The 22,190-nt window shown below is 39.4% G+C and overlaps 1 protein-coding gene and 1 long non-coding RNA gene across 2 annotated transcripts in view; both read left to right on the forward strand.

The window, feature by feature from the left end:
- Positions 1–22,190, forward strand: part of LOC137622022 (trace amine-associated receptor 1) — a 386,751-nt gene that overhangs the window by 115,957 nt on the left and 248,604 nt on the right. The window lies entirely within an intron of this gene.
- LOC137622021 (uncharacterized) overlaps positions 3,846–22,190 on the forward strand; it is a 41,589-nt gene continuing 23,244 nt past the window's right edge. The window contains exons 1-2 of the long non-coding RNA XR_011040327.1: positions 3,846–3,991; positions 21,249–21,377. This is a non-coding gene — a long non-coding RNA (uncharacterized lncRNA). The remainder of the gene's footprint in view (positions 3,992–21,248; positions 21,378–22,190) is intronic.

Consider the following 22,190-nt stretch of genomic DNA (forward strand, 5'->3'; position numbering starts at 1 on the left):
CAGGGAAAAATAGCCCAGTGAGGAAAGGAAATAAGATAATAAATAAATGAAGAGAACAAATTAACAATAAATCATTCTAAAAAAAAAGTAACAACGTCAAAACAGACATGTCATATATAAACTATTAACAACATCAAAAACAGATATGTCATAAATAAATTATAAAAAGACTCATGTCCGCTTGGTCAACAAAAAAGCATTTGCTCCAACTTTGTTCTCTGCATTAAACCCTAGTAACCAGGTGTTATTTTCAAATGTTTTCTAAGCCTATTGATAAGTTATTTAACTCTTATGTTTCTTTTTCCTCATAAATTATCCCGCAGATTATCTCCAACTACCCAACTGTGAATAATATGGTGTTTTTGGTATGTCTCAATCAATGAACATTGAATTCTAGACTCTATTATAGTATGTGGCAGCAATTTATATCATCTCCAAATATTTCCGCTTCTACATCAGTTCAAAGCAGGGGAAACTAGAACCGAAATTATTGTTACCTATTAAAGCAGAATAGGGAGGATTATTTTCTCCAGTATCCGGTGATGAAAGGATCTAAACAAATTTTGCCAATTTTTTTTTTTTTTTTTTTTTCTTTTTTTTCTTTTTTTTTTTTTTTTTTTTTTTTTTTTTGTAAATAACCAATTAAACGATGTTCCGTAGGGGGTTTGTGCCGTCAGTGCACTTTGTATGGTGCACTGTTGGCATTGCTCAAGGGTCTTTGAAGTGTCCCTTTAGCTTATAGTTTCATCTACTTTATATCCTACATTACCTCAGTTCCCACTGACTCTCTTCTATCTTACTGTCTACTTCTAAATGTAATTACAAGGTTTTATAATAGTTACACTTAAATACTGAATGGCATCCCAGGCCCCAGCGCTGGGTTATATAGCCCTAATTTATAAACACAATCCATTCAATACGAGTATATTTGAAAACCCATTGACGCAGGACATATGTCAAATGATTTGTATAAATGATTATATAATCAGTCATATGATTGTAACTGCATTTGTTTTATTTAAACCAGATCCCAAACAGTAGATATACATTATTATTATTATTATTATTATTATTATTATTATTATTATTATTATTATTATTATTATTATTACTTGCTAAGCTACCACCCTAGTTGGAAAAGCGGGATGCCATAAGCCCATGGGCCCCAACAGTGAGGAAAGGAAAGAAGGAAAAATAAAATATTTTAAGACCAACAACAAATTAATTTATGCTCAATTTTCTATCTCTGTACTTCGTCAGCTTTTTTCAACTAACACCTTTATGCAATGTTTGCTTCCTTTTGTTAATAAAAGGACTGTGCTGCATATTCAGAAGGACTTTTCAGATTTTGGTTTCCATGAAAATTAAACCTTTAATACGTATCTTCTAGTTTATTACGAGGGTTCATCAGATACCTAATGTTCTTTTAAAATGGTGGGGAGGAAAATTGAAGTGAAACTGTTAAACTGAAAAATGAATTCCAATTCCTGGCTGTGTTGGACAACTTGCCTTTGCTCTTTGCCCAAAATAAAAAATCATATCAAAGAGACTTAAGCCGGTGTATTGTAAAAATCCGTAACGTATCCACACATTTTATAATACGCATATTACTTTACACACAAAGATGGTTCTTCTACTGCTTTGTGAAAGGTATTTCATGAATATTATCATAAATAATCCTTTGAAATGACGTTGGTTTTTTTTATATACAGTTAATAATAAACTTTCTTTAATCCCGCGTACTTATATTTCTCCGAATCCTTTAACTGATGAATATATTGACTTGTTCTGGTAACTAATTGAACTTTTTTTTTAATGTATTGCTTCATATATCAGACTTTGGAAGCCTGCTGGAAGTTTATAGGTTTTTTGTTTGGATTTAAGCTTGAGGGAGACATTTGCGCTATTGTTTGTGCTCGTTAGTTACTTACTTGTAAATGGTTTACTTAGAATAATGTGCTAGAAGTTAGTAAACTCTAAATTTCTAAAACACACACACACACACACACACACACACACACACATATATATATATATATATATATATATATATATATATATATATATATATATATATATATATGTATATATATATATATATATATATATATATATATATATATATACATATACATATACATATATATATATATATATATATATATATATATATATATATATATATATATATATATATATATATATATATATATATATATATATATATATATATATATATATATATATATATATATATATATATATAATTTATATATATATATATATATATATATATATATATATATATATATTTAAATTACTTGTGTGTGTATATATATATATATATATATATATATATATATATATATATATATATATATATATATATATATTATATATATGTATATATATATACATATAAAGAAAAATCCTAAGCGGATGAATGAGCTTTATAATTAAGTAAACATCATTGCCATTGCATACATAAATATTTGTTCCTTCTATATAGTAAAAAAAATCTCAAATTAATAGCTCGATGCCTTATTTATTTTTAATAATAATAATAATAATAATAATAATAATAATAATAATAATAATAATAATAATAATAATGTTTATTTGACAAAAACATATTTACATACAAAATATTTACAAAAAAAGATTCGGTCCAAGCCCATGTGGAGCAGAGCTCTTGGGGCAATAATACAAATAAAATAATATCTTCAATTAAAAAAAATTTATAAAAAGTAAATATTGATATAAACTAAATGTACACATACATATACATAAGTATATACATATGCATACATATACAAATACATATACACACATGTACATATACACATAGACACATATAAATGAGATTTTCAGCCTAAAAATGGAAGTGTATATTCGTATAATAAAGTTTAATAAAGAAGGGCGGAATAATAAATAGTGCAAATTTTGAATTTAAACATTGATATGGTAGAAATGCTAGAATTACAAATGTATACAAGCAATAAACAATATAAGAATTAAGAACATTATTGCATTAATGGTTAGGTCATGAAGAAATATCAACTAATAAAACTTAGTACACAGATAATAACATATTAGTATATGATTTTTTAAAAGATCGAATGCTAAGGAATGCCTTAAGATAAGCAGGCAGAGTATTCCATTGTTTAACTCCCTGATAAAGATAAAACTGTTCACATTTCTTTACACGTACGAAGGGAAGAGTTAAGTTAGAGTCTCTTGTTCCATATTGGTGTGCTGATTGTACCTGAATTATTTTTTGTCTAATGTATGTTTCCGTATGTAGATATATGTTTTATATCCTTACATGAATATGCGTGTGTTTATCAGCAAAATTGTTTACTTTTTCAACATGTGTCCCAGAAGGATGACGTAATAGGTATTAAGAAAAAGAAAACAAGAATGATGTTAATACACAAGGCAACAGATGGCGTTAGTAGTTCCCATTGTCGAGCATGAGAAGGTATCGCTTTTGCGACTCCTTGTTTATTCACTACCAGTGTTGCCACAGATGGAGATTTATCCCTAGATTTGGGAATTTTGGGTGTCCGATAGGTATATTCTTTACACATTTCTATTAAGAAGAAACAAAGATGAGTAAAACTTTATATTGTTGTAATTAGTTTACTTAAACTTATGAGAAGTAGGCCTTTAGTGAATATTTTCTATATTAGTAAAGCCTACATGATCAGAAGGAAATATATTTGTGGAAATGGGGAATTTTGTGTTGTTTTGGAATTTTTTCATTGATATTTGGGGATTTTTAGACTACCCCATCTCGTAAGTTCGTAACAGTACACTTAACCACTACAGTCAGTTGAGTCAGGGCAGTGGACGGGTGACTGGAAGTGTTCGTCTTTGTCTTGTCGCTTGTTGGAATTATTTGGCTGTTATTGACCGTTGGTAGGAAGAGGTTTACTAATGTGTATGTGTCGGTTATTGTTCTGCATGGTAATCCCCGTCATCCATAATGGTAAGTCTGCCTTGGTTAGTTAATTGTTTTGTGGATAGGTTCGATGTGCAGACCTACTCACTAGTATTTATTTCGATTTTATTCGGATTTTTCTGTCGTAATGTTTAGTGAGAATTTTTGATACATTTAAAGTAGCATTTGACCGGCAATGTTGACGATAGCCAAGTACCAACTTGTACTATAGGAGATTGTAAATACTAAATAATCATACGACGACATGTAACCAATTGGAAATCCAATCTTTGGCTTTGAGACTTGAGCTGGATTGACAATATTTCAAAAGGTGTCTTGATTGTGACCTTATGCAACCTTATTGGCAAGCGGCAATCTTTATCTCTAGGTGGTTAAAGTGTTGGGAGGTTGTTTGAAAAATCGCATGTTTTGACAGTTTTATGGCTATGCCGCCGTGGTATTTTCACTTTGTGGATAGAGGGTTTGTCATATTATTCTCATGGTGCCTGTTGAATGTAAAATCCTCAAGGTGAAAATTTGTAGTTGCTACTAAAATGTTGTAATCATCGTTGTTTACGTGAAAGCCTGACATTTAAAGCTAACACTTCAGTATGTCATTGTTAGCTTCTATTATGATTTAACTGTGTATAAATTAACTACAAAATGGAATTCAATAATAGTTAGGACATTGGAACTTGTTAATTGAGTAGATCTTTGCAAATTCACTATTGAGTATTTTAACTCATTTAATACCAGCTGAAACCTTTATCAACGTTACTAATTATGATAAATTCCCATATTGCTCTTTTTTTCCATTTGAGCACAGGCCAAGGGAGCTTCCTTCCACCATACCTGGTAGTTCAGAAAATAAAAAATTTTGGCGGTGCTTCTGTCGTAAGTTACATGTTCGAACAGAATAAACCACCCAAGTTAAACTTTTAATATTTTAACTTGCTTGTTTTCGATGATATTTCATTTGTTAAGGTGAGGTTAGCCTAGGGTATTCACGTCAATTGTGTGGGTCATTATTTCGGGTATATTTTTTGTTAAGGCTAAAAAAAGTAGCTAAATACTGAACAGAATGTTGTAAACATAATCAATGACCAAAATAGATTAAATTACACAATTTTGATAGGTAAAATTATAGAACATGGGACAACATTTCTGATAGGAAAATCTGCTTTCCCTACAGTAAATAGTGTGCTTTCAACAACAGGAACAGTTCGGACTACTTGGTTTACTGATTATTATCACTCTAGCTTGGCCAACCCCTACTAGATTAGTGACAGTTGGGAGGACAGGATCCCCCCCCCCCCCTTCCTCTATAGTACAAGCGTGCAATCAGTTGCAGGTCTTGACATCAACTCTGTTCTCTTGCTACGCAATCTCTCGACCCTTTGTGACGAACCAAGGAGCATTGACTTTCACCTGAGAGCCAGAGCCACTTGTTCTACTCAAGGAAACTTGGTAACCCTTAAGGAGGAGAACAACAATCCTAATCCCAGTGTAATGTTCTGCTTTTCCCCCAGTTCGAAATTCCTCCCCGCGGGAAATATGGGCCAGGATATATATCCCCCCGGGGGAACTTTGTCCCAGGATAATATTCCCCCCTCTGGGCCAAGATTCCCCCTTTGCTTGGTGGAGGTAACCAGTATTTCGGACGGGGTGAAAAACAGACCATTACACCGGGTCATAAAAGTAAGTCATGAATTTCTTTAATTTTAATGTTTTTAGAGTGCGCAGTTCAACATTACCTCTTGCCAGTACAAGTTTGTGACCTGTGTGGGGGGTCCGGGGGCTTGCCCCCCGAATAAGGGTTGTGACCTGGGAAGGGGGTCCAGGGGCTTGCCCCTCGGCTACGGGTTGTGACCTGGGAACTTCTAGGTTAGGTTAGGTGGGTTTGTTAGGTTCTGTACCCTTTTGAACCTTTATATTTTGTGTAAAGGGTATAGGGAAAAATGCTTTAAAATACACGTAGCATTGCTAACGTTAGCAATGGCATCGTGAAGTTGGTAACGTTGCGTAACATTGTATATATTTATATATCCTTAATATTTTGTCAAACTTACCGTTGATTATTTAATTCATCAAAATAGTTGCTCTGTAAGAGAGGGTGGGGGAGAAATGGCCTAGGGGGGTGGAAAAATATCTTAGGGCTGAAATTCCCCCTTGGGGGAATAACAGCTCGGGCTGTTTTCCCGGGGGAAATCGATCCTAGGCTAATTTTCCCCGGAGTGGGGTTAGGGATTACAGTCGGGGGAAATTTCCTGCTACAGCGGGTCATTGTTGACCACCCTACAGGGTACTGTATTTGGTTGACCAGGTACAAAAGTCTAGGGCCCTTCCCATTTTCTGATATTCGGAAGGGGAAAATCTTTCCTCATGGGTCCAAGGGGGCCTCGAGTCCAAGTGGAGTCGAACAAGCGATTCCCTGTACACCCTGGTTCAACTAAGGGCAGAAGAACTGACGGACATCAAATGGTGGGTGGCAGACGAGGACCTCCACAAAGAAGGCAATCTTCTTGTCCCCTCCCCCCTCTGGAACTGATGGTCTCTCAGATGCATCAAAAGAAGATTGGAGGGGGGGGCACATGCCATACCAATGAATCTCAGTCCTTTGGTCTGAATCAGAAAGGTACCAGCCTATAGATCTCTTGGAGAACCATTTAGTAATAGAAATACTCGGATGGACAGAAAACTGCTAGGTGTCCTTAACCGCTCGCATCACTCCTGGCAACTGGAATGTGCTTGCAGACAATCTGAACAGAGCGAATTGGATAGTGGACTCTGTGTCTTTGCATCATCTAGTAGCCAATGATGTCGCAACGGCCCTGAACTTCAGGCTCCTGATCTTCTGTTCCCAAGCCCTGGTTCCCTTCCCCAGACTCTTGGGCAAGATGCATTCCAACAATGGTGGGAAAGCATGATGTGTATGGATTTCCCCCGTTCTGATGAGAAAGTCCTCAACCAAGTCAAGATAAGCAAGAATTTATCAATGGCTCCAATCGTTGCCAGTCATTTGAGCGAAGTCACTTTTAGCAATGTATTTTTCAGCGAAGCCAATTGAGAGAAGTGTATTTAAAGCAATGCATCAAGAGCGAATGTTAGATTCGGGGATTTACTACTCTAATATTCCTTTTAGTCGAAAGTGACTTCGCCGACAGGTATTATAGATAGTTTGAAACTAACATTAGTGTCAATAGTTTGCCAAAGGTTATTAAAAGAAATATATGCCTAGCCATTCACTAAATTACACACTGTAAATAGTACCAAAAAGGATGAGACAATTACTATCTCCAACTCCACTTTCATATAACAAACAAAAAAATCTTTGCTAAAAGTGAGGGTGGTATGATTCGGGAATAACAAGGTCCATTGCTTCATTAGCATAGTTCTCCTCAGATTTGTTCCTGTTCCAAGTCATGATGCAACTTCATCGAAAACCCCAAGTACTGCGTCCTGAAGTAGTCTGTGTGTCTTGATAGATTGTATATCTTTTTGGCAGCGATATCAATTTTATCTTTGTCAACTTTAATTGAATCAGGACTAAGGGAATGCTTACCTTTTCTCTCTCTCCTCCTTTTTTTTATGGCTGCTTTTCCGGTCCCGTACAGCAGGGGAACCCCATTCTCTACAGGACCTCCACTGTCGTTTTGCCTTGTTCGTTCAGAGTATTTAACGTTTCACATCGCGTATTGTTCATTTACTGTTAAATCGTCACTGTCAAAGGACTCATGAAATAAGAAAGTCTTCAGTTTCCTCTTGAAAGCCTTAATGTCTTCAATCATTCGAATGTTTTGTGGGAACTTATTACATAGTCTAGGGCAGTGGTTCCCAACCTGTGGTACGCGAGGGGCTTCCAGGTGGTACGCGAACACTTTCAGGGTCATGAACGTGGAGAGCAAATGCTACGGAATGTTCGAACTCCTGACTACCCTTGAGAGGGAGCCCACTGATGAATTTGCCCAAGAAATTGTCCATCACCTCTCACTGCTCAAGACTGAATTGGAGCATTACTTCCCGGACGTGACATGTTGTGCCTACGTCGCCAATCCGTTCTCCGTTGATCCAGCCGATCTGCCTGTTGGGACCGGGGAACAAGAGGAACTCAAAGATATCCAGGCTGACGAGACAGCAAAGACGAAGGACAAAGAATGCTCTCCTTTAAACTTCTGGGTTAGCATGGCCTCCTCGTACCCGACGCTAGCCCGTCACGCTGTTCCCCAGCTACTGATTTTCCCCTCGACGTGGGAGTACGAGCAGGGGTTCTCAGCCTTCATGGCCATCAAGTCGAAGAGCCGGAACCGTCTTGCTGCGCCCGGGCATGATTCCCGATGTGTTGTGAGCAAAGTCATGCCCCGCATTGACCAGCTGGTGGAGAAGAAGCAGATACAGCCCTCGCATTGAGTTGTTGCTTTCTTAGGTAATTTGCGTGTTCTATTTTTACAATTATAGAAATAAAGTGGTATCTGATCGAATTTAGTTTCTCTGGAACCAGGTGGTACGGGGCGACTGTACGGGGCCTCCAAGTGGTACTCGATCACTAAAAGGTTGGGAATCACTGGTCTAGGGGCTGCATTTTTAAAGGCTCTGGAGCCTAAAGTAGACATAAATCTAGCTTCCAACAGTTTGAAGCCATCTGTAACTATTCTCGTTTCAACACGATTTGGTGGCTGCGCAATATGTAGCAGTTCTCTTTTAAGGTTTTTAGACGCCCGGTTCTCGTAACTTGGTGGGTTATTGTACATATTTTAAATTCAATTCTCGCTTTAATTGGCAGCCAGTGTAAATCGATTAGTACAGGGGTGATCCTTTCTCTAGATGGGACACCTTTTATCAGTCTTGCTCCTCTGTTTATTATGTTTTGTAATTTCTTAAGTTGCACTTTTGGTAAATTGTAATAGACTTGCAGTAGTCAATCCTGGTAATAACAGTTTATCACAAGTTTCTTTACAGAATTTTCGTCCAGGTACATTTTTTTTTTTTTTAAACGCAATATTTCTTAGATTATAACCAGCAGTTTTTATTACTTTTTTTATTTGGCCATTTAGAGATGGGTTACAGTCAAGAAATACACCTAGATCTCGAACTTTACTAGATATCGGCACAGTCATTATTTATGTTCATTTGAATATCACCTAAGTTTCTCATGCTGTTTCTCTTGCCCATCACCATAAAATCAGTTTTGTTCTCATTTAATTTTAGTTGTTCAAATGTCGTCCATTCTCTAACACTATCAAGGATTCGGTTTAGAGTTTCAGTAGTGTCATGTATATCATTTATGGAGAGTAGAATTGTCTCATCTGCAAATACCGTAGTTTAAACTTCACGCCATGCCTTTGTAGCATTTAAGATAGCCCAATAGTATAGATGCAGAATAAGATTGGGCCAAGTACACTCCCCTAGTGTACCCCTCTGTTTAAGGGTTCATATGATGAATAAGGGATTTTGACAAAGGAAAAATCTATTTCTGGGGAGAGACCTGTGACGCCCGGTGAAAAAGTCCTTTACAATTTTTCTGATATAAATCTTCCAAATATACCAGAGAAAGATAAAAGCATGGAATGCAGAGGTTACTACCCTCGCGCGAGCACCTCGTGAGTGTCGTGTATACATCAGGGGCGTGTGAAAACCACTATTCACAGGCTGTCTTCCATTTAGATAACTCCTTCATCAAAGGGAAGGGCCGTAGCAAAGACCCCAGAAACCACACTTGGACTACGCCACCGTCACCCACACGAGCGCCCTCTAGGTCATGCTTCTGCAAGAACATATGGCTTGGCAAGGAAAGGGTGAGTCCGTACAAAAATAACCGGGAAGGGTTTCACCGAGCGTCACAGGTCTCTCCCCAGAAATAGATTTTTCCTTCGTCAAAATCCCTTTTCTGGGTCGACCTGTGACGGCCGGTGAAAATGTACCAGAGAATGCCTTCCAAGCCCAATAAAGTAATAACATAATGAGGAGAAAACAATCACCATGTACGACAATAATATAATATAATAATGTAAGTAAACGTCCAATGTAAGTAAACGTCCAACTAGCCAAATGACATAGGGAACGTAAGGCTAAATAACTATGACGACATGGAATCAACCGAGTGTCGAAACGCAAAAGGCATCAAACCTTACATGTCTAAGCATATCTAAACATTAAAGGAATGGTAACTACAATAACAGTTAAACCATAGGAATTAAACATGGCAAATATCATAGGACTAACGAACTACCCAGGAGAGTGGCGACGTGGTGTGAGTGGCGGGTAGGAGGGAGAAGAGAAGAGATAGAAGAAAGGAAGAAGAGGAGATTAATGGGGAAGATAAGGCTCCCCGCTGCCATCATCGGGTATTTAAGGGCCTGTAAGATCTTTAGATATTGGCGTTTGACAACCATAGGGGATTTCCAACCCGTATATTTTTTAAAGTCATCAAAGTCCGTGTTCTGGAAGTAATTGATGGAGGTATCTACTGACCGTATATCATGAGCCTGGGGAAATGATTCCGGATTAGTATGTTTAATGAAGTAGAGGATTTGTGGCCTGATACCGTGAATGGAAATAGTACCTCCTTGTTCCCTGATAACCAAGGGGCCAGACGAGCGGGTGGCAGTTCTAGCTAAAAAGGCCTTGAGAGTAGTGACTGGACACAGAGAAAGGATCCTGGGGAAGAAGAATAAAATTCCGAGGGGAGCACCTATTTTGCGGATCCTCATTTTTAGCTAGTAAAGCTTTGTCTGGAGAAAGGAGTACTTCGGCTGACGGGAGGAAATCTATGTTTTCCAGGTTTCGTGAAAGAGCTGCTAGTTCTGATATTCCATCACCTGAGGCCAAAGCCGTTAGAAATAAAGTCTTCCTAAGAAGAGTGATATAAGAGCAGGATTCATTGTCCGTGTCCGACGCAAGTTTGAGGACACCGTGAGTCCTTTTGTGACCGAACCAAAGGTCGAAGCCTAGCACATGTTTTTGGAATAGATGAGAAATAGGAATCAGCTAGGTTAATGTTAAACCCAACAAGGAAGATCTTCAAAGCTGACTTGATGGAGGTTAAAGTGCTATCTGTTAGGCCTTTGTCAAATAGGAACCTCAAGAAAGAGATGGCTAAATTCGGAGACATACGTGTATGGTCTGAACTCTTAGGAAATCTGCTAGTTGTTAACGGCCGAATCATATTGGCGAATTGTCGAGTCCCTTTTGTTTGATTCGATGAAGAGATCATTTTCCGGTTCAATGTTCGCGTCTCTACGAGCTGCAAACTTCATGTAGTCCACAAAGTTAGAGTTTTGGCTATCCTTGAGTAATCTGACACAGTGAGTTTGGATTACTTGGGTCAGTTTGGGGAACGGGATCCGGAAGGGACGGAGTTTCAACTCGAGGAGGAGAGGAAACCAACTGTTCTTTGGCCAGTGAGGTGGTACTAAAGCCACTGCCCCCCGGAAGGAGCGTAGTTTGTGTAAAAGTTTCATTAGAAGATTCACTGGGGGAAATCGGTATATCTTCTTCTAATGGTTCCAATCCCGGGTTAATGTGTCCATGGCATAAGCCTGAGGGTCCAGGGTTGGGGTCACATAACAAGGAAGTTTGTGATTCATCTGAGTTGCGAATAGATCTACCTGGAGGCCTGGAACCAGCTTTAGTATCCACCAGAATAAAATTGTCTAGAGACCATTCTGACTCCAGTGGTTTCGTCCTGGATAGAGAGTCCGCTCTCACATTCTGGCCTCCTGCTAGGTGAGTTGCTGACAGGAACCAGTTCTTTTCTGTTGCCCAGGCGAAGATAGTGACCAGGATCTGATTCAGGTTGAGTGACTTAGATCCTCCTCTGTTGACGCAGTGTACTACGTCTGTGCTGTCTGACACTACTCTGATGTGGGTCGACCTCGGAGGAGAGAGTCTCTTCAGGGTCATGAACACTGCCATGGCTTCGAGAACATTAATATGGGACTGTTTTATGGCGGGTGACCAAGAGCCCTGAAACATCTGATGTTCGGAGTAATCCCCCCATCCACTTAGAGACGCGTCTGTATGGAATGTCACTTGTGGAGGTGGGAATTATAGAGGAACCGATTTGGAGAGGTTTTTTGGTTCGGACCATGGGCGTAGTCTCATTTTCAAGACAGAGGGGATCTTCGAGACCTTGTCTCTTAAAGGTACTGTAGCTCTCTTTCTCCAAACTCGATTGATGTCTTTGAGTTTGGCTTTTAGTAGGAGATCTGTTACTGAAGTGAATTGGAGAAGGCCGAGGATTCTTTCTAAGGCTCTTCTGGACACCTGTTTGTGTTTGAGAAAATTCTTGATCTTGGAAACTCTTCCTCTTACCTTTTTGGAAGGGAGAGACGTGTGCTTCGAAAGGTCCCACTGAATGCCTAACCATTCTAAGTGGCCTGATGGTTGCAGGCGGGACATTTGGTGATTGACCCGAAATCCCAGGTTGTCGAGAAATCGAAGTACTTCCTTCATAGCTCTGTTGCCTTTTATGGCAGACCGGGCCCAAATGAGCCAACCGTCTAGATAAGCAATGATCTGTATCCCTTGGTTCCTGAGTTGTTCTAACACACTCTTTCCCAGTTTCGTGAATATCCTGGGATCAATGTTGAGGCCGAAGGGCATGACTTGAACGCAAAGGTTTTCCTGCCTAGGCGGAAACCCAGATAAGGAGAGAATTTTCGAGCTATTGGCACATGATAATAGTCGTCGGTACGGTCGACAGAGGTGGTGACGGCCCCACGGGGAAGTAAGGTCCGTACCTGAGAGATAGTCAACATCCGGAACTTGTCGCAGAAGAATGTAAGAGTTTAGCTTTGACAAGTCCAGGTCCACTCTTAATGCCGTTCTTCGGAATTGTGAACAGGCGGCCTTGGAACTTCAGTGATCGAACCCGTTTGATTGCTTTCTTCTTGAGTAACTCTGTGGTGTACTCTTTCAGGATGGGAGTGGATTTCTGGGAGAAGGTCACTGGTGGAGGAGGAGAACCTTGTGGCCATTTCCACCTCAAACCTTTAGAGATTATGCTATGAGCCCACAGACCGAAGGTCCAATGGTCTCGAAAGTGGTAAAGTCTCCCCCCTACCGGGACCACCTCGTTGTAAGGGAGTGAATCTAGGTCCTTTCCTTCCCCGAGCCCCCTTTTTCCTAGGTCCGCCTCGATGGCGGAACTGTCTTCTACTCCTGTAGTTTCCTCTCTGGTGTCCACGAAAGGAACCTGAGGGTTCGGAGCTAGGGCTGTATGCAGGCGAGGACATCCCAACGGGGTTGGGCTGTGTACCTGGGAATCAGTGAGGTAGACCACCTGATGAGGGGGATTCGGATGCAGACGTCGAATCAGTGGAAGACTGTGATGACGAGTGGGTTACTGACGATTGATGGCAGTGACCCCGGTTCGTTTTGTAGGGGGTAAATCTCTGCTTCTTCTTGAAGAAAGCTTGCTTTTGGTCTTCGACCTTCTTTTTGGCAGTGAGGCCCCGCCGCACCTGCAATTTTGATTTGCTCTCGTATCATCTTGTAGAACCTTGTTCACCTCCTCCTGAGGGAAGAGGGTTTTACCCCAGCAGGAGGAAGCTATCAGCCTGTTCGGTTCATGTCTGATAGAGGCCTCAGACAGAACGTATTTCTTACAACTAACCCAAGCAGACCACAAAGCGTGCAGGTCGATTTGGTAGGACAGAGATAGGTTCTTCGTGAATATCCGAAACAAGGTCTCAGTGGGATAAATCGAGGCTAGGGACTCCCCTAGGTGGGGTCCGTCTCTTTTAAGAGCCGGCATGGCAGAACCTTCTTTAACATCTTGAATAGTAAGACCTGTCAATTTATCCGTAATAGGCAAGGTAATAATGAGAGCAGTTGTAGATATGGCGTAGGCCCCATTGTGTGGGGTGAGCTTGGAATTAGCGTACCCCCAGACCGACAACATCCTGGCCCAGACAGCTTGGGCCTGCTCTTTAGGAAATATTACCGTTACCTTCGGTACCTTGTCTAACCAAGGCATGCTCTTTCAAACGAACGAATCCGTTGAATGGGAATTCTAGTCCCGGAGGGTAAATTCTAGGGCCTCTAGAGGGCGGACGCCTATGCCATCCAGAGTTATGGTACCATCTATATATGGGACATGTAAGGCAAATTTCTATGGGTTGTTTTTATCGAAGGAGGTTACTTCAATGCATCTGGGGCTGTAGGGGGAGACATCCGAGTTCCTGAACGGATCAGATTCGCCACCATATCTTTGAGCTCCGTCATAGCTCCTTGGCTTACCCTAGAATGTGTTGTATCTGCTCTTTAACCCTATCCCTGATCAGGTCAGCGGGGAAGGAGGGATCCTGAGCACGACCCGCTGTCAAAGCCCTGGACTTATCGGACTTCGTCTTTTACCAGTCACGGTTTTATGCAAGGTAATATGAACATCAGGATCCTTTGAGGGTCCTAGGCCGGTGACGCAGATTATGGCAAAGCTGAAGGCTCAAAACTCATCTCCACTTACCTGCCCGTCCATGGGGTCGACGTCCAACCCTAGAGAGGACACGCCAAGGAGATAGGGTCCGCCAGATGGAGCATTCCTTCCAAATCTTGACACCCAAGGGCGGAGAGCCGCTCTTGCAGCCTGGAGAGATTCATCATCATCCTGAAAGAAGTGAGGGGATTAGTGATGAAGGAGAAGACCATTCTCCTCTATAAGCGATGTATACATAAATCAAGAACAAATTGAATCATCGCCAAAGGATACCAAAAAGAAACAAATTAGAACCACCTTACATCATCATTCAGGAGTAGGGAGGACAGCTCGTAGCAGAGCGTGCATGACTCCGGGAACCATACCATGTAGGCGGACCTTCTGTAAAAGAAAGGAGACATAAGTCTGGATGTTCCTTGAAACTCTGGTTAGTGATCCTATTCACAGGCTGGGATCAACCAAATTAACTATAAACAATAATATATATGTTTATGTATATATTTGTACATGCATATAATACATATGTCTATATTTATGCATATATTTAATTATATATATGTATATACAGTATATGGATAAATATCCATACAACATAGAGTTCAAATAGAAATAAATTTCTACTCCGTACTTGGGATCCAACGCTAGCCCCTTCTAATGAAAAAGCCAGGTCGAAACCAATCATGCCATGAGAGGCCATTTAACTGTTCCTTGAGACTCTGGTCAGTGAACAGAGGAATCAAAAGAAATAAATAACATTAATTATGTGTGACTAATATGGTTTTCAAAATTGTTAGCTAGAGCTACAAATTAATATACTAAAATCCAGTAACCACGTAACATGTAACTATAAACCTCATCGGTAAAATAATGTTAACCCCGGTTCTGAACGTCTGAGTGATCTCTGTTGACACCGGAGATCTGGTGACAAAGGTCCGTCATAGTGAAAACGTGAACATCAGCGGTAAGATAATATTAACCTCAATGCTGAACGTCTGTGTGATGTCCGGTGAAGCCGGAGATTCGATGAAAAAGGACCGTAATAATGAAATTGTGATTAATCATGAAAAAAAGGTTAGTGTGCCTAAGGCCGAAGCCGGAGTCTGAGTGCCGGATTTCACCGTTGCACTCCAAATATCTAACTAGTTCCCAACCCAATGAGTATCCATTATAGCGGAGTATAACTCAAGGCAGTGATTAATCATGAAAAAAGGTTCGTGTGCATAAGGCCGAAGCCGGAGTCTGAGTGCCGGGTTTCACCGTTGCACTCCAAATATCTGACTAGTTCCCAACCCAATGAGTATTCATTATAGCGGAGTATAACTCAAGGCGGTGAACGTTCCGAAGAGAACGGAGCTACGGGTGTCGGCATAAAGCGATCCCAAAATGACGACTCGTACTCTAACGGAACCTATTAGTAATGCTAGCTATATTAACAGTAACCACATCAATAAAACGTAAATATCATCAAACGTAATATAAACCCGGAGAAGAAGCGGAGGCAGGAATAACTTGTGATCGTATAAAACGGAAAACGGGAAATCCACCTCTCCTTACTCGAGCTTAAGAAAGAAAACGAGAGAAAGGGTAACTCGTAACTGTAGTAACAGAAAACGAGCACTCCATGCTCACGCTCTCATGGTTACATTATAAAGAACCAAAATCACACAATAATATGATAAGAATATTGATAAAATTGTAATAACCAAGAACGAAGAATAACAACAACGTAACAAATAAATATAAAGATAGTCTAAAACGAGCACCTTCCCGAGGTGTGTGCGTAAACTATAACCAAGGCAAGAACGTTATTCTTCGTTCGTCCAAATTGGACTTGCTAGCAAAAAAATACCATAGTAAAAACAATAATAAAATAATAATAATAAAAATGGTCATAAAACGTAAGTGATATAACCTAGATGACAGAGTACCAGATGGGCAATATTAACTTGAAAAACTATCGAAGCGAACAAGGCCAAAATGGCTGCCGTCACCGAGGAAGGCCAAGCCGCTTCCAAAATTAAAATCCACATGACTGGAAAGAGAACAAATGCCCGGTACTGAAAAAAACTGTCAAAACAAACTATGGTACTTAACATTGGTAAAGGTGAAGTAGCAGCGTCAGTCATGATGAATTAGCAACAAACACTTGAAAACACCGATAGCACAAAAACAATTACGACTATGCGGGCAAGTCCAAAACAGAAGGATGTACTAGAGGGCGCTCGTGCGGGTGACGGTGGCGTAGTCCAAGTGTGGTTTCTGGGGTCTTTGTTACGGCCCTTCCCTTTGATGAAGGAGTTATCTAAATGGAAGACAGCCTGTGAATAATGGTTTTCACACGCCCCTGATGTATACACGACACTCACAAGGTGCTCGCGCGAGGGTAGTAACCTCTGCATTCCATGCTTTTATCTTTCTCTGGTATATTTGGAATATTTATATCGGAAAAAGTGTAAAGAAGGACTTTTTCACCGGCCGTCACAGGTCGACCCAGAAAAGTTTCTAATTTGTACACAGTAATATCTACCAACTGAGTAGTCTTTTAAGTATTCGAAGGCTTGATCTTCAACGTCGATGGACCGTAGATCATTTAGTAGCAGTTCATGCACCACTGTATCAAAAGCAGCACTGAAATTGAGCAGTATTATGATACCACATTTATTTTCATCCATCATTTGTAGCATATCATTTACAACAGAGCAGTTGGCTGTCTCCATAGAGTATAGTTTTCTGTAAGCAGATAGGTTGTCAGGCAAAGCTTCTAGTACTTCTAAGTGGCTGACTAGTTGTTAAAGAATTACATATTCAAGCTCTTTTGAGACAAAGGAGAGATTTGAAATAGGTCTATATGAGCTTAGTTCCCCTCTCTTGGGGAACAGCACTATGGGTCCCTTTGCAATATGGCTTCAACCTCTACAGGTAATAACCTCTTCCCTTGTGTAACCTCCTGGCTAGTAGAGTGGTAATGTGTTTGCCTTGTGTTCGCAAGGCAGCAGATCGATCCCCACCCGGGACCGTTGGTTTAAGTTGTTTACTGGGGAGGCCACTGTTGTGGTAAGGCACCACAGTTGGGGGTTGGGCTTGCCCAGCTGACATTCTGGTGAGCATCTATTCTGATGGAACTAGAACTGAAATCAGGCACCTTTAACCTTGCATAGTTTATTATAGTTTTATACTTGTACATGTCCCCAGTGCTTACCTTTTTCATTGGTTGTTTATCCCTCTCATGGATTCTGTGATGCGTGGAACAGTCTGAGATGGTGGAGTAATTATTGGACTTGGTTGGTGATAGGAATTTGGCAGACCTGTGTGTGCTGATGTTGATGCTGTCCTTGTTAGCAGAGCACCAGTATTTGCAATGCTTGCTTACCAGAATGCATGAAGTTTTGCACGAGGTTGGGCTGAAGATAGAAGACTGACAAAGAGGATGAGAGTGGAGTGTGCAATGGAAGATGAAAAGTCATTGAAGGGAGCAGGGATTAATGAGGTAGAATCATTTAAGTATTTAGGAACTATGATCTCCAATACAGTGTCTTTAGAATTAGTTTAGTGAAAGATTGTAAAAAGCAAATCAGACATTAGCCGGTTTGAGTAAAATTTGGAAATCAAATCTCTTAAAATTACATATGGTAATCAGACTATGTGATTAGTGAGATCAGTGGTGCTCTGTGAACGTATGGTATGACAATGAAACAATATCCAATAGATTTAGTAAATTTGAGAACAAAGCCCTCAGAAGGATATTGAGTTAAATCGCAGGACAGGATTACAAATGACTGAGATTTCTCGAGAGCCAAATGTGGACGAGATCATAATGAGGGCTAAATGTAGGTGGTTTGGGCATGCTCTCAGCCCTCCCCAAGAGAAATTAGTTCACCTAACTTTCAGCTGGCTCCACAAGGCACTGGAAGAGTTGGAAGACCCAGGCTTACATGGCTGAGGACTATGAAGCCCGAAGAGGTAGATGATGAATGAGATGTATATAATTAAAAGCTCAAGATAGAGGCGACTGGCAAAATTTAACCTGGGCCCTTTGCGTCAATAGGTGTAGGAGGAGATGTTGAATACAAACCTGGAGTTTAGATAAATTGACCCGCCGTCACCTTTCCCCTAATAATTCCTGCTTGCAATAGAAAAAGTGACTAGATCACCAATCTGTGAGTATACTGTATAATTATATAGAGGTGGCTGGGTACTCTAGCCACCCCTTACCCAGCATCTGGGTAGGGTTGCCACCTTGCACCATGATTTTAATTTGCTGCGTAGCTTTGCCGAAATAATACATCCACATATAAATAAGCTCAGGTTTGTATTAGTTAGGAAAAATACAAAATAATTACTAATTTGTCATTTTTATGGCCTGACCAGCAGCTTCTGTTAAATCTAACTCCTATGTAAAGAAAGAGGGCTTGTATTTGTTGGAACAAATAATTTTTACTGCAGAATATGTAAATGAATTACATTTTATGGTTCTAATTTTTATTACCAAAGCAAAGTTCTAATGAATACCTGGTTTTAATCTCAATCATTAATATTGATGACCCGATGACATTAATTCTAATTAAAGCACTATGGTGTGAAGTGAGCAAAGGATGTGTTCTTGGGTATTAGATTATTTCTAAAATAGAAATTGTTGCTCTAGTATTTTTTGTAAAAGTTGTTGGCGAGGTTGTATAGTTTTTTTCATAGTAAGAAATGCCTTTAAGTTTTATTTCTTTAAGCAGCATAAGCTTTTGGTAAGTTGTTGGTCTGTTGCACAATATTATTATTATTATTATTATTACTTACTAAGCTACAACCCTAGTTGGAAAAGCAGTATGCTATAAGCCCAGGGGCTCCAACAGGGAAAATAGCTCAGTGCGGAAAGGAAAAAAGGAAAATAAAATATTCTAAGAAGAGTAACAACAATAAATATCTCCTATATAAACTATAAAAACTTTAACAAAACAAGAGGAAGAGAAATAAGATAGGAGAGTGTGCTCGAGTGTACCCTCAAGCAAGAGAACTCTAACCCAAGACAGTGAAAGGCCATGGTACAGAGGCTATGGCACTACCCAAGACTAGAGAACAGTGGTTTGATTTTGGAGTGTCCTTCTCCTAGAAGAGCTGCTTACCATAGCTAAAGAGTCTCTTCTACCCTTACCAAGAGGAAAGTGGCACTGAACAATTACAGTGCAGTAACCCCATGGGTGATGAAGAATTGTTTGGTAATCTGTGTTGTCAGGTGTATGAGGATAGAGGAGAATATGTAAAGAATATGCCAGACTATTCAGTGTGTATGTAGACAAAGGGAAAATGAACCGTAACCAGAGAGGAGGATCCAATGTAGTACTGTCTGGCCAGTCAAAAGACCCCATAACTCTCTAGCGGTAGTATCTCAACGGGTGGCTGGTGCCCTGGCCAACCTACTACCTAGACCAAACCTGTACACATCAGTACTCAAGCTTAGAACTAGAGACGGCCGGGTAATGGCTGCATATCTTGGTATATGTATGGATCTGCAAACTTCTCAAAAGCAGAGTTATGTACTTAATGAATACTAGCCATGAGTACTGTAGTTTGATTCAGAGACCCACAGTTTGATGTAACCTTCTCTTCTCCCTCCTACCCGCCACTCACACCACGTCGCCACTCTCCTGGGTAGTTCGTTAGCCCTATGATATTTGCCATGTTTAATTCCTATGGTTTAACTGTTATTGTAGTTACAGTTCCTTTAAGGTTTAGATATGCTTAGACATGTAAGGTTTGATGCCTTTTGCGATTCGACACTCGGTTGATTCCTTGTCGTCTTAGTTATTTAGCCTTTCGCTCCCTATGTCATTTGGCTAGTTGGTAATTGGACGTTTCTTACATCATATTATATTATTGTCGTACATGGTGATTGTATTCTCCGCATTATGTTATTACTTTATTGGGCTTGGAAGGCATTCTCTGGTACTTTTTCACCGCCCGTCACAGATCGACCCAGAAAAGGGATTTTGATGAAGGAAAAATCTATTTCTGGGGAGAGACCTGTGACGCCCGGTGAAACCCTTCCCGGTTATTTTTGTACGGACCCACCCTTTCCTTGCCAAGCCATATGTTCTTTCAGAAGGATGACCTGGAAAGCGCGAGTAGTAGGTGTCGGTGGAGTAGTCCAACTGTATTCTCTAGGGCCTGTCACGGCCCTCCCCTTTGATGAAGGGATTATCTAAATGGAAGACAGCCTGTGAATAGTGGTTTACACACGCCCTTGTTAAATACACGACACCAACAAGGTGTTCGCGCGAGGGTTGTAACCTCTGCATTCCATGCTTTTATCTTTCTCTAGTATATTTGGAAGATTTATATTAGGAAAGGTACAAAGAAGGACCTTTCTCACCGGCCGTCACAGGCCGCCCCAGAAATTAGGTTTAATCAAATTTTTTAATGGCTTAATTCCTCATGGAATACATATTCTTAGTTTTCTAGTGGAATTTTAGGTTAAATTCCATTAATATATTCTAAGTTTACGTGTAGAGTTTTAAAATTTCAATTGCATTAAAAACTAAGAGCAAGTGATTCCTTTTTTTTATGTACATTATTAATTTAATTACAGTAGTTTAGTTTCTTGCTTAGTTCTGCATTAAACTTTTAAGCTCTATAACCAGTTTTTACATTATTTAAATTTGTAATTTTAAGGGCAAGTTTGACAAAGTATCCTAATCCTCTTCTAATATTTAGTTTTAAATGCTTTTTTTTTTTTGTAAACTATAATATTAGCTAAAATTTGCTAATTGTACCATTTTATGTATTTGGTAGTTGTGCACTAAAATATTTTCTGCACCACAAACTGTTATTGAAAAGCAAAACCAAAGTTTAAATAGTTTGGTTAACCTTATCATCTTACAGGTGTTTGTCTACCGGAATTAAGAATATCACTCAACAGATTCACACAGTTATGTGAAAGAAAGGGACTTGTCTGAAGAATGAACTAGACTTTATTGCCCTGTAGTACCCAATCACGTGGACGTTGTAAAGGTAAATTAGTTTTCATTGATGTTAACCAGATATGTAGATAAAATTTTTTTATTGGAAGAAAATCTGTTGGAGTGTAATGTGCAGGTTAATTGCACCTATGTCTTGTTCTTCATTTTTTCCAATTTTGGGATATCATAAGATTAATCTGAAGAGTATTAAACTACTGGTGTGTTAAATTTTCTTAGGTGCTTAGTGCACTTCAGATAATTAGCATCTTTATAAGCTTTATATGATTGTATAGAATGTTCCTGTTTAGAAATTTATATTATTTGGGTGTTGTTGGGAAGAAAAGGCAATGTAGCATTTATTGCAAGTTGTACCCTTGTTCTAAAACCTAAATGCTAGAAGGCCTGGAACCCCAACAGGGAAAGTTGGTTCAAAGTAACCCATAGTTTGTAGAAGTCGATGGTAATCGTAAGGAATATGAGCGTCGAGGTACTTCTAGCAATGCTGCTGATCCAGCCGCTTTCATAAGTTTGAATTTATAAGGAAAGTAGTCCAGCTTATAGAATATGGGGTATTTTCAATATATTAATTACCTACCTCAGTTTGGGAGCCCATAATTAGGTTCATTGTGTTTGTTGCTGCTGCAGTATAACATACTTGGTATTTTTGTCATGATTACAAGTAACAATATAGCTTGTATTGAAAACCTATTTTACCATGTTTTATCAGCATTATTTATTTTTGTTACATAAATACAACTGAAAGCACCCAATAGAAATATGGATAGGCTACTTAGGTTTGATACAACTAAGCTTTTAGAAGAGCAGCACAGAGAAATATTTACAATTGAATGTAGGAATCAATTCG

The sequence above is a fragment of the Palaemon carinicauda genome, chromosome 28 (assembly GCF_036898095.1).
Source record: "Palaemon carinicauda isolate YSFRI2023 chromosome 28, ASM3689809v2, whole genome shotgun sequence".
Classification (NCBI taxonomy): domain Eukaryota; kingdom Metazoa; phylum Arthropoda; class Malacostraca; order Decapoda; family Palaemonidae; genus Palaemon; species Palaemon carinicauda.